Consider the following 13,049-nt stretch of genomic DNA (forward strand, 5'->3'; position numbering starts at 1 on the left):
TGCTGGAGGTGCAGCTGCGATCGCAAGCTGGACAGCTGTCCACTGAAGATACCCTGCTCAACATGTGGTGGTCAGCATATACTGTACTTCATGAAGTTACTTCTGCTGCAGAGAACCAGAGCATCTTCACTGTAAGCACACCTTCACCTCGATTTTAGGTCGATCAAGTCAGCCACCCAGGAAGTGTGAAGCTAAAGGTGGTCCCTGCATGAATACGGAATGAACTGAGGACATTAGACACAAATGCTGTATTAGATGATGGAGCTGAAAGGACAAAAATATGTTCTGGTAGCTGCCAAGCATCTTGGGCTGGAAGGAGCTGAGGAGATTCTGTCACTGAGAACAGTAAGACATGATATTGTCCACCTGTCTCATCTGAGAAATCTGCACAAGCAAACCATAGAGTGAGATATTCTATCTAAAGGGCTTTCACTGCCAATGAATTGAACCCGCTGAGCCATCTTGCCATGCTGAAGCATTGAAACACTTAAGAGACTTTTTGTTTGAGCTTTCTGTTCAGCGTTTGATTCCACACCCGTCATTAACACGTTTAGTGCACTTTTAGTTTATAACTAACACTTTAACGTTTAATAACATGTTGTTCTCGTAAATGTTAATACGCCATGGTAACCCTGTTTCAGATTAGGAATGACCAGTATATTAATATTAATCACTGATAACACTGAAGGGCAATACGCTGTAGTTTACTTTGTTCTCAGACGCTAATTTCGATATGTTTCAACTGGACAGATTTGTATTTAAACGTAAGGCATTTCACTTTCAGTAGACGAACGCCGTCCTGAGCCTCACGCAGTGCCCACATTTGGAAACTGGAGTAACAGTGCCGTCTACTGGTCGCCTTAACAAATAGCAGTTCACAGTAAACTGAAAATGCGGTGGTTGTAATTCGTATTCCTGCTGGTAATCTATAATGGATCAGTGTTGACATTTTAACCTTCCTCTTGTGTTAGCTTTCTGTTATCATCTCTTATGTTAACGGGTCGGTTTTGGCCCATGTATTAAATCAGCTATAAAATACACTAAAAACAATAAGCTATCATCCAATTTGTTTCTCATCTCTTGGTTACCTTGTTAGGCTTCCTTATCCATGAAAATGTTGGTTTTAATACTTTTGGTGTGGGCCTCTGGGCCTTTTTTTGTCAGTATACCCCTTGATTTCAATTTTAAAAAATGGTAAAATGAACCTCAAGAGAATCATATTAATAAATAAAAGGTTCTTGTGTTACCTGACTAATACTGAAGGGTATAGATAGATAGATAGATAGATAGTAGATAGATAGATATAGATAGATAGATATAGATAGATAGATAGATAGATAGATAGATAGATAGATAGATTATTAATCGAACACATCTCTTAAATAAATTTGTTTTATTTATTTTTTCATTTTAATATTAATAACTAAAGTGACATCTATGGTGTTACGGGTCAATTTAGACCCATAGATATTTACATCAAGAAAAGGCAAAAAAATATTTTTTTCAGCAATAGAACTTTAATATAAACTGAAAAAAATGAAAAGCAGAACAGGTCATGACACAAAATATATATTTGCATGGTCAATAAACAAAAACCAATCAAAGAAAATCAAACAAATATAAATCAATTACAAGTTCCAAAACTAATACAAAGCTAAATCAGAGTAAAAACCTCTGTGTACAAGAACATGCTTGTGTATGTGTGTGTTTAGTGACACTTTTTGAGTGTTCTTTGCAGAGATATTTCTTGCAGTTGAAACACAATACATTTGTCTTTCTGTCCTTACTGCTTGGGCAGACCTGACACCTCTTTCTTTTTGAATCAGGCGGCCTGACTGGGGTTGTTGCTGTTTCGGTTGGTGTCGAGGCAGGGCTGGCTGAGGAGGATGCTGATGCAGATTCTCTCTGTGTTGCTGATGGTGAGGATGGAGTGCTGGGTGAGCTCTGCAGCTGTCTGGGTCTCAGGGCACCCGTTCCCTTCGCCTAATGTGTGGCTTGACAAGGGAATTTCCCAACTCCTCAAGAAACAGTCTCCGCTTGTTATTTTGGTTGAGTTCCACCCTTGGTGGATGTGACTCCACAACACAAATGCATTATATGCAGACACATCAAGGATGTTGTAAAACACAACCATTGGCCATCTTCTGGTCATTCGCTGGCATGTGTATGTGGCTGTCAGCTTGTCCAGGTTGTCCACTCCTCCTTTGTTTTTGTTGTAGTCGTGGATAATTGTCGGCTTTTTGTCACTTCCTGATGATACAGGTGCGTCTTTGTGAAGAGTAGACATGAGTATCACATTCCGGTTTCTTTTTGGACAATATGAGACAACAGTGGTGGTGTCTATAAAAGCAAACTTTGAGGAAAGTGGAGCCCTGACCTTCACCTGCAAGATTTCAGCAGGCAACTCGGGTTTATTTTACTTCACTGTTCCCACCATGGTAAGTATACTCTTGAGAAGTTCTTGTCCGAGGTCATAGCTGGTAAAAAAATTGTCACAAGTGATATTGTGACCCTGCAGTCCAGTGGTCATATCGAGGACTACATGTTTTCCTTGGTTTTTCTCAGGGATGCCACTCGCAGCTTTGCCTGTGTAAATCTGTAGATTCCAGGCATAGCTGGTTCTTGCGTCACAGGCTGCCCAGATTTTTATGCCGTATTTCCCTGGCTTACTGGGTATGTATTGCTGGCAGGGACATTTTCCTCGAAAAGGGACAAGACGTTCATCCACTGTCACCTCTGGCCCTGGGTTGAACATCAGCGGAAGGAGCTGCACCTATCTCTCCCAGACATCCCTGATGGGACCAAGCTTGTCAGATCTTACTCTGGTCTCTCTGTTGTCAAATCTGAGGACTCTTGATATCATTTGAAATATCTGAAGTGACATTGTTGCCCGGAAAATATTTCTGCCTGTTGATGCATCCCATAGACTATCAGTGGCCTCATTGCAGGATCTGTACACTCCAGCAAGAAGAAGAACACCAATGAAAGCATCCAGGTATTCCTCATCAATGTCTTTCCACATGTCTTTTTTTCCTTCAAGGTTCGTCATAGTAATGATGATTCTTTTTAGTGACAATGGCATAAATAGCTCAAAACATGTTTTAATGTCACTGACTCTGGTGAGAGCAAACCTTGTGATTCCAGGGGTCACTTTGATGACATTTGCAGCAGCTGCCCTGCCATGTACATCATGAGGTACTGAGCTCCAAAAGATCTTACCATTTTTGGACTTGAATCTTTCAGCAGGAGCAGTTTCAGCACCAGTGACCTCCTCATCCGACTCATCAGATGTGTCTGTGTCTTCTGGATGATACTCCACATTGTCTTCCTCCTCAGAAACCTGCTCATCTGAATTGCTATGCTGCTCTGTGTCCTTTCCTTCATTTTCACCAAAAATATGATCCAGAACTTGGCTCACTGTAAATCTTCTTCTCATTTTTGCATGCTGCAAATTGTAAATGTGCACTCTGCAAGTCAAATGGCCACTCAAATGAGTGAATTCACCTCACATGTCTGGACTGCCCGTCTTTGTGCAGGTCTACTGGAAAGCCACGCAAAATGAGAAAGGTCACATGATTAGGAGAGGAGCTGGTGGTCAGTGTGTCAGCTGACAGTGCACTTAGGATTTCAGTTTTGGCTCGAATTATTGCTTTATCATCGTATTATCATAACTGGGTTGAAACCGACCCTAACAACACAAAGGTCATTTCAACCAGAGCATTTTATAATTTAGTAAAAATATTTTTTTTTGCTTTATTTTGTTGAAATAGAGGTTCCTGATAAAGTCAAAAAGCCTTGATGCAATAAACAAATTTATGTGATTCTTGTATGCATTTAAAATTTAAAACGGGTCGGTGCAGACCCTAACACAAGAGGATGGTTAATCGTTTAAGTTTGTATACGCAGCTCATTGGTACTTATATACTTAATGCAATTCTTTATTTATTTATTTTGTTTAGATACCACATACAAACACGCACATATATCTATTATCTTTGCTGCAGAGTCCAACCGGGTGTTCAAACTACTCTCTGATGTGGCTGCTGGCCTATCTAACTAAAGAGCCCAGTAACGTTTAGCGGTCCATCTCAACTAGAGAGTGTGAATATACCGACGCATGTTTAGCATACAGTTGATGACATATTCATCTAATATAAATAAGGCCATATATGGACTTCCTGTATTAAGTTACACAGAGAGATACCTGATACTTCAAGTCTGGAGTGACCTTGAGGGGCTGCATACTTGAATGAACTCATCCTACTTATAGCAGTCAGACAAAAGGAAATATAACTGAAAAATGTAATAGAAAAAAAAACATTTAAGGTTTTCCGCCACACCCGCCACTACCCGCTGTGAAAACATCAGTCATATTCTTGCTAATGCTTCCCATCTTTGAAGGCAACTCCACTTGCACCCTATTAGTATTTAGTGGCCAGACGTAATTTTCATTCAGGAATTGAACTTTGCACAAGTACCATGTCTATCTTTCGTACCACGGAGTCATCAAAGCCAAACTGACCAATCAGATTGCTCAGAGGGACCACATGCTCAGAGACAGACAGACAGACAGAGGTATTTTCTTAAACAGTCGATAGATGTTGTATATTAAGGAAAGGAGACACAAAAAGGTCGGCCTGATGGCGGCGCACACATTCAAGTAAAGAGTACACGAGAGAACGGCGCCACAGAGCATGCGGCAAATCACATGACTGAAAAGAACGTAGTCGTGCCAGTAGAGTCACATGACACGCCTGCTCTCCTCTGCCCAAGGATACACAGTCTCTCTGAGCAGTAGGTGGAGTTGACTCCAATGGTCGCCAGTTGAGTCGAGCTACAGACTCCCAGATCTCCTTCTTGTTACACTGTGGTTAAGATTACGGTTTTGGGAAGCGACTTATCTCACTTAAATAACGACGACTGTCTATTAAATCAACTATACCTACTTGTCACTCCAGTGTGGAGGTGTCGGGCTGTAGAAATACCTCTCTGCCCCACCGCCCTGGAATGTTTCACAAAGCCACAAGTTATCACCAGGCACTCAGATGAGCACATCATGCAGGAACGATCATTCAGCTGTCCATGTCAGTGCGCCACAGGTCACATATTTACAGATGTATGTTAAACGCGAGCTTAGTAAATAGAAATGTCACTTTAACATCTTTCCAAGGTGATTGCTTCCAGTTTTCTGTGAGTTGAATGTGACAAATTGTGATGTGAGAGGAATTCAGGCTCTTCTCTTTATGAACAGATACATGAAGGTCTGTACTCAAGATGGGCCTTTATCTCCATTACTCCCTCACTTAAGCCAAACCAAATCCAGCTTTGGAAACCCCTCATGTCACCCCCTGTCTCCCCTTTTGTCCAGGCACATTTCTACATGAAGATCACCACCTCAGTAACTGCTCCTGATCTTCATTCCTCCATTTATATTCACTCCATCACCAGACACTTTGAGCTCATTGAGAAGCAGATTCCTCTTGTAAATGGCACTTTGATTTCTGGGATTCTTTGTCCATTCAGTCTGTGGTATCCCACCTGACAAGAAAATCTGAGAGGAGTGGCGATTTATGATTGTTAAAAGTGAGGAGCCCAGCCCATGTGTTGGGGTGGGTGGGAATCGCTGAATAGAAATGGAAGAAACGGACAATGAAAATGGGGATGGGAGATCCACTGGTGGTCCGGACTTGTGTGACATGACTCTGAAGCTTGGGCATTGAATAATCATATCATCTGAAGACAAATCAAAGAAGTCATTTAGGAGGTAAAATAAAGGCAAACATTTGGGTGGGATGTGATGGAGAATGAGAAGAATGAGCGTGGACGATGGGAACAACTGACAACTAGCGTTTACTTTGAAACAAACCTAAACACAGCACTGCTCTCCAACAACCCATGGCCATCAACCACACACGTCCTCTGAACGAGTCACACATGAACAAAACTCAGTAGGGGCAGGAGAACATGTTGTCCAATAAAAGGGATGTCACACAGGGGGAAATCCAGGGTTCACACGCCACCCCAGCCTAATAACTCAAAACAATATGACAAATACAGCAGCCCAGCCAATCCTAACCATCACCCTAACCTTCCTCACAGACAATTGTGGGCTTCATTATCTTGCTAGAAACGCTGATACTGAGAATCTCCCGCTTACCCCATCTCTTTATGGTCCATTAATACAGATGTCGATGGAGGCTCTAGAAGATGTTGCTGTCACTCTCAAGGTCTGCCAGGCACCTACCTACAGTGCCATTTGATCCCCAGGATCAGGTGCCCGGGACATGACTTTGACTGGCCAGTCGCACCATGTCCAGTGACTTAATGCCCTCTGTTTCATATGGTGATGTCTCATCCCACTGACTCCCACCAGTGCCTGGAGCAACAGTTAGTGGCTTAGTTAATGGGCTGCCTCTACAAATGAATGGGACAGCTTAGCAATTAGCTAAACAAACAAGCTTGATGGACTGAGTTATCTGTTCTTGTTTGGTACATTTCTTATGTTCCTGTGACTTAATCTGATGATTCCTCGGGTACCACAGTCTGTGGTTTATTGTCCTCTTCTTCATGTAGGGCTGTCTCTGAGCACAAGACACTCTCGTTCACGTCAGGCCCTGGTACCACAGCCTGTTTGTGGTCTTCTGCTTCATGCAGGGGGTGTCTGGACATCACACGCTTGGTTTCTCATCTGGTTCTGGTCTTATTGGGGACTGTGAAGATGTTGATGGTGTGTCATCCTCTGAATTACTGAGGAGCACAGCAGCCCACTCACCTTTCTGCAGTAAAATACTGTCCTTCTTGCCTGTAGAAGGAGCCTCTCCAAGTGATCATCCTTGTGAAGTTCAACACCCCTCTTCAAAAAGTGGTGGCATCAGAGGCCTGAGGTTCCAGCTGTCACACAGGAGCTCAGCATGTCTCCCAGCTTCTTACCTTAAGGACGTGATGTTGTCCTCTGCTCTGTGTGACCTGCGAAGCTTCATTTCTTACATTCCTTTCTCTGACTGCTTGACCCCAGTTACCTCAGACAGCTCCTTTTTAATGGGTCACCATTCTGTGACATAATGTCATGCTTTTCCAACTATTTCAGGGTGTGTCTGAGGCAGACAGGTCATTCTTTCAGAACCTGAGCACCACCATATTGCCACTGTAGAGTCTTCATCAGCTCTTCTTCCACAATTCACAAGTGAGCTGAGATCTCACAAAGCTGCCACACAGCCTGTCCATTAAGTGCCAGGACCAGATGGAGTGCCGACTCTCCCAGGACCATTGCTTTAGTTGTGCCACCACCTCAAATGTCACCTGATGAGCTTCCCATGCTGAACTACCGTCGTGCTGTGGAAGCTCAGTCTGCATCTCAACACTAATAGAGAGGACATCAAAACCTTCATTAGAAATTGGACAATTTATCTGTAATGGTGACAGAATGACATAAACGAAAATGTGAAGGCTCACAGTAAAACATACTTCAGGAAGTTTAAAAAATAAATTCAAACAAAACAGGAATGAGGGTGACAACTGGGAAACATTTTGATGTTTACAAATAAAACTTAAAGAACCCAAAAGTTACCCTGAAAACCACAATTGTTCTTTAGAGCTCCTCACTTGAGTACGTGTGGCACAGTAAATGTGACGAGTTGATGTCCACCTCATTTATCACCCGAGTGCCCTGCGATTCTAAACTGAGCAGCTGCAGGTTCAATTCAGGCAGTTCATGGTGGGCACGGGCAGCAGGCAGGCACATCATTAGCTTAACGTTTAGATTGGCACTGCCATAATTGTCCAGATGACGAGGTGACAGGAGATGTGAGGGGGCTCAGTGTAAGAGCAGACAGTGATGGACTCGGACACACACACACACTGATGTTCTTGTCTAAGCTAACACTGCGGCCACCGGGTTTTAATGAATTAACTTGGTGACTCCACACCATGGTATGAACGTTACACACAAAGACAAGTGTGGTGAACATCAGAACGACAACACGATCTTCATCCTCGCTTTTCTTTAGTTCTACTCTTTGGACATTTTGTCACTTTTATTTTATTTCTTGTGAGCAATATTTTAGTTTTCATTTTGGTTTGCAAAAAAACACTGGTGGAACACTGAGATGGTAGAAGGTTCAAGAACATAAGTCAGGCTGAGTTAGAACTGATTAAGTGGCATAAGGCCTGAACATTACGGGGGAGTTTGGCCTCACAACACTACATCCCATTAACTTCAGAGCTAGACAGGAGCTCATATGTCTCTTATGCCATCCATCCCACCCAGAGACCACACTGTGGAGCAGTCCGCACACCCACATAATATCAAAATTATGAGAAAGGGGAAACAGAGACCCCAAGGAGGTAGAATCCCAAACACTTACCTCTACTCCACAGCAGTAGCTCTGGTTAGCCATGGGGCTGCTGGCCCACTTATCCACACACAGCCCCCTCTCCTTCTCCACCAGTGAGCTCCCATCCAGTTTACCCCTCGATTTCCAGCTCATCCTGGGTCTTCTCAGATGGGCCTTTAAAACCCCAGAGCAGGTGTAGAAGGTCTGGTGCCACACATAAGTAGTGGCATCTTACACACTTACCAGCCCAGAACTCCTCAATAAAACACACTCTTCATCAATTTGTGAGAAACATAGCCCACCTCAACTCCAAAGTGATCATGGCATACAGGTTTCTAAATGGAGAGTATCCAAAATGCACCGGGGCCAAGAACAATGAAGTCCAGCAGCTGCTTTGCTTTGTGATGTCCCCAGCTTTGGACCTTACTAGAGTAAAATCTTCACTTATCTATCCACCGTGTGCTCACAGTGATCTGTTATATAGTGCCTTTCATGTCTGTGATGGATCTTCTTAACACACATAACACATCATACATGTGTGTTATACACAAAGACAAGTGTGGTGAACATCAGCCTGACAACACCTGTCTCATTCTCCTTATTCTCTACTTCTACTCTTCAGACAGTTTTTTTCACTTTTATTTTAGTTCTGGTCCACTAAATTATAATTTTAAAAAGTTTGATTTTAGTTTCAGTTGGAAAAAAGAACACTGGTGGAGATGGCAGAAGGTTCAAGAACAGAAGTCATGCTGAGCTCTGATTGGTCCAAAAGCACAAGGCCTGACCATTACACGATAGTCAGCCTGACAGCACAATGTCCTGCTGGTCAAAGAGGAGCAGCAGGAAAGCACAAGACCAGCATAAATTCTAAACTGTGGAGAAGCTCAACGTCTCCATCTGTCCATCTGGAGATCCCACTCTGGAAAAGCCTATACATCCACAAAATGTCAAACAGGGTCACAAATAGCAAAAAAGATAGTTATGGTGAGACACAGAGACCTCAAGAAGGTAAAATCATGAATCCCTTGTCCTCAGGGCCTACTGCACAATGTTAGCCATGGGGTGGCTGATCTGCTTACACACACACACACACACACAGCACTCTTACGTTCTGAACTTCCAGCTCCCCCTTGATCTGCTCAGGTGGTCCTTTTAAGCTCAGGAGGATGTGTAGAAGCTGTGGTGCCCTCTAGTGGCCGGACATAGACCTTCCTTCCTTAGTGAAGCACATAAATCCTAAATAAAACACACTTTTCTTCATTTTGTGAGTACAGTAATCCCTCCTCCATCGCGGGGGTTGCGTTCCAGAGCCACCCGCGAAATAAAAAAATCTGCGAAGTAGAAACCATATGTTTATATGGTTATTTTTATATTGTCATGCTTGGGTCACAGATTTGCGCAGAAACACAGGAGGTTGTAGAGAGACAGGAACGTTATTCAAACACTGCAAACAAACATTTGTCTCTTTTTCAAAAGTTTAAACTGTGCTCCATAACAAGACAGAGATGACAGTTCAGTCTCACAATTAAAAGAATGCAAACATATCTTCCTCTTCAAAGGAGTGCGTGTCAGGAGCACAGAATGTCACATAGATAGAGAAAACAATCTCTAGCAAACAAATCAATAGGGCTGTTTGGCTTTTAAGTATGCAAAGCACCGCGGCACAAAGCTGTTGAAGGCGGCAGCTCACACCCCCTCAGTCAGGAGCAGGGAGAGAGTTAGAGAGAGATAGAGAGAGAGAGAGAGAGAGAGAGAGAGAGACAGAGAGACAGAGAGAGAGAGAGAGAGAGAGACAGAGTTTGTTTTTCAGTCAAAAATCAATACGTGCCCTTCGAGCTTTTAAGTATGTGAAGCACCGTGCAGCATGTCGCTTCAGGAAGCAGCTGCACAAAAGATAGCAATGTGAAGATAATCTCAGCATTTTTAGACGAGCGTCCGTATCGTCTAGGTGTGTGAACAGCCCCCCTGCTCAATCCCCCTACGTCAGGATCAGAGAAAGTCAGCGCAAGAGAGACAGAGAAAAGTAAATTGGGTAGCTTCTCAGCCATCTGCCAATAGCGTCCCTTGTATGAAATCAACTGGGCAAACCAACTGAGGAAGCATGTACAAGAAATTAAAAGACCCATTGTCCGCAGAAATCTGCGAACCAGCAAAAAATCTGCGATATATATTTAAATATGCTTACATATAAAATCCGCGATGGAGTGAAGCCGCGAAAGGTGAAGCGCGATATAGCGAAGGATTACTGTATTTGGTACACTTTATTAATCCGTGAGAGGAAATTGTCTTTTGGTGTGACCTTTGGAGTGAAGTGGCCTGTCTCAGCTCCCAGTAGACATGGCTTACATGTTTATAAACAGACACCACCCAGAATGCACCAGGGCCAAGAATAATGAAGTCAATCAGCTGCTTGGCTGTGTCATGTCTCCTACTTAGACCTTAATGGAGGAAAGTCTTCCCTGTTTATCCACCTTGCACTCACAGTAATTTATTATATAGCGCCTGTCTTATCGAGCTGTTGCTTATATAGTGTCTTTCATGTCTGTCTCTTCTTAACACGTATGTCATAACTATCATTATTATTGCTTGTGTGACATGTGCCCTGAGACTTTTCAGGTCAAGCAGTCGGACTCACTGATCAGGGCGCTGGAGAGTGGAGATCAGCACTGGCCAGAAGAAGGTCAACATAAGGGGAATATAAACATACAGAGAGATAAGAAAGGCACAAGATAAAGTAAGCAAATATGAAAGGCAATATGGAGCAGGATAGATAGATGGATGAAGAGATGGCAAAGGTGCTATATAACAAATTTTAAAGGTGCTATATACTGTAACAATATTAAAGGCACTATACACTGTGTGCCCAATTATTAGGCCAGTGAGTATTTTGACCATATCATACCTTTCATGCATATATTCAATCTCCAAGCTGTATAAACTTGAATGCGTATTTGATTTAAGCATATCAGGTGATGTGTATTTGTGTAACGAGGGAGTGTGTGGCCTAAGAAGATCAACATCCTATATCAAGGTGTGCATAATTTTTAGGAAGCTTCTTTTCCTCAGGCAAAATGGGCCAAAAAAGAGATTTAACTGACTATGAAAAGTCAAAAATTGTAAAAAGTCTTTCAGAGTGATGCAGCACTCTCCAAATTGCTAAGATATTGGGGCGTGATCACAGAACCATCAAGCGTTTTGTTGCAAATAGTCAACAGGGTCGCAAGAAACGTGTTGAGAAAAAAAGATGCAAATTAACTGCCACAGATTTGAGAAGAATCAAACGTGAAGCAACCAGGAACCCGTTATCCTCTAGTGCTGTCATATTCCAGAACTGCAACCTACCTGTAGTGCCTAGAAGTACAAGGTGTTCAGTGCTCAGAGACACGGCCAAGGTAAGGAAAGCTGAAACCCAACCACCACTCAACAAGAAACATAAACTGAAACGCCAAGACTGGGCCAAGGAGTATCTGAAGACAGATTTTTCAAAGGTTTTATGGACTGATGAGATGAGAGTGACACTTGATGGGCCGGTGGCTGGATCAGTAACGGGCACAGAGCTCCACTTCGACTCAGACACCAGCAAGGTGAAGGTGGGGTACTGGTATGGGCTGATATTATTAAAGATGAGCTAGTTGGACCTTTTCAGGTTAAAGATGGACTCAAATTCAACTCACAAACCTACTGCTAGTTTATAGAAGACACTTTCTTCAAGCAGTGCTACAGGAAAAACTAAGCATCTTTCAAGAGGACCATGATTTAGATGCAGGACAATGCTCCATCACATGCATCAAAGTACTCCACTGCGTGGCTAGCCAGTGAAGGCCTTAAAGATGACAGAAGTATGACATGGCCCCCTTCCTCACCTGACCTAAACCCTATTGAGAACTTGTGGGCCCTTCTTAAACAGGAGATTTACAGGGAAGGAAAACAGTCCACCTCTCTGAAGAGAGTCTGGGAGGCTGTAGTCACTGCTGCACAAAAAGTTGATTGGCAGCAGATCAAGAAACTAACAGATTCCATGCATGGAAGGCTTATTGCTGTTATTGAAAAGAAGGGGCGCTATATTGGTCACTGACTTTTTTTTTCATGCCAGAAATGTTTATTTGGAAATTATTATTCTCACTTTAACAGATGAAAATAAACAAGGGAGATCGGGAAAATGTAAGTTTTTGATTTAGTTGCATAATAATTCTGCACACCAATAGTTGCCTAATAATTGTGCACACACGTGTATTCCCCTGATAATGTTCACACTCACATTTCCTTTGCATAACATTCAGGTTTATTAACATTTTGGATTGACTGATGGCACTGTATTTGTTTCATATTAAAATTAATTCCAAAAATACAACTTGCCTAATAATTGTACACACAGTTTATGAAAGTGAGAGGGGACAATGTGTAACCCTGTAATCTAATGGCTCTCCCATATAGCACCTTTCACGTCTTTCTCTGGGTGACATGTTGTATGTTGATTGACATATGCAAATACAAATTTCACTGGCTGGACATGTGACAGTAAAGGGCCAATCCAGCTATCGTGTAAGCTTTATAGTCAAACAAAACGATTTGATCTGGAAATGTTAAAGAACAAAGGACTGCATCTAGAGCAGGGGTCGGCAACCTGCGGCTCTGGAGCCGCATGCGGCTCTTCAGCCTCCTTGTAGTGGCTCCCTTTGGCCTTGACAAAAAAAAAACATGACAATGAATAACGGC

Source organism: Erpetoichthys calabaricus, assembly GCF_900747795.2.
Source record: "Erpetoichthys calabaricus chromosome 1 unlocalized genomic scaffold, fErpCal1.3 SUPER_1_unloc_2, whole genome shotgun sequence".
Classification (NCBI taxonomy): Eukaryota; Metazoa; Chordata; class Cladistia; order Polypteriformes; family Polypteridae; genus Erpetoichthys; species Erpetoichthys calabaricus.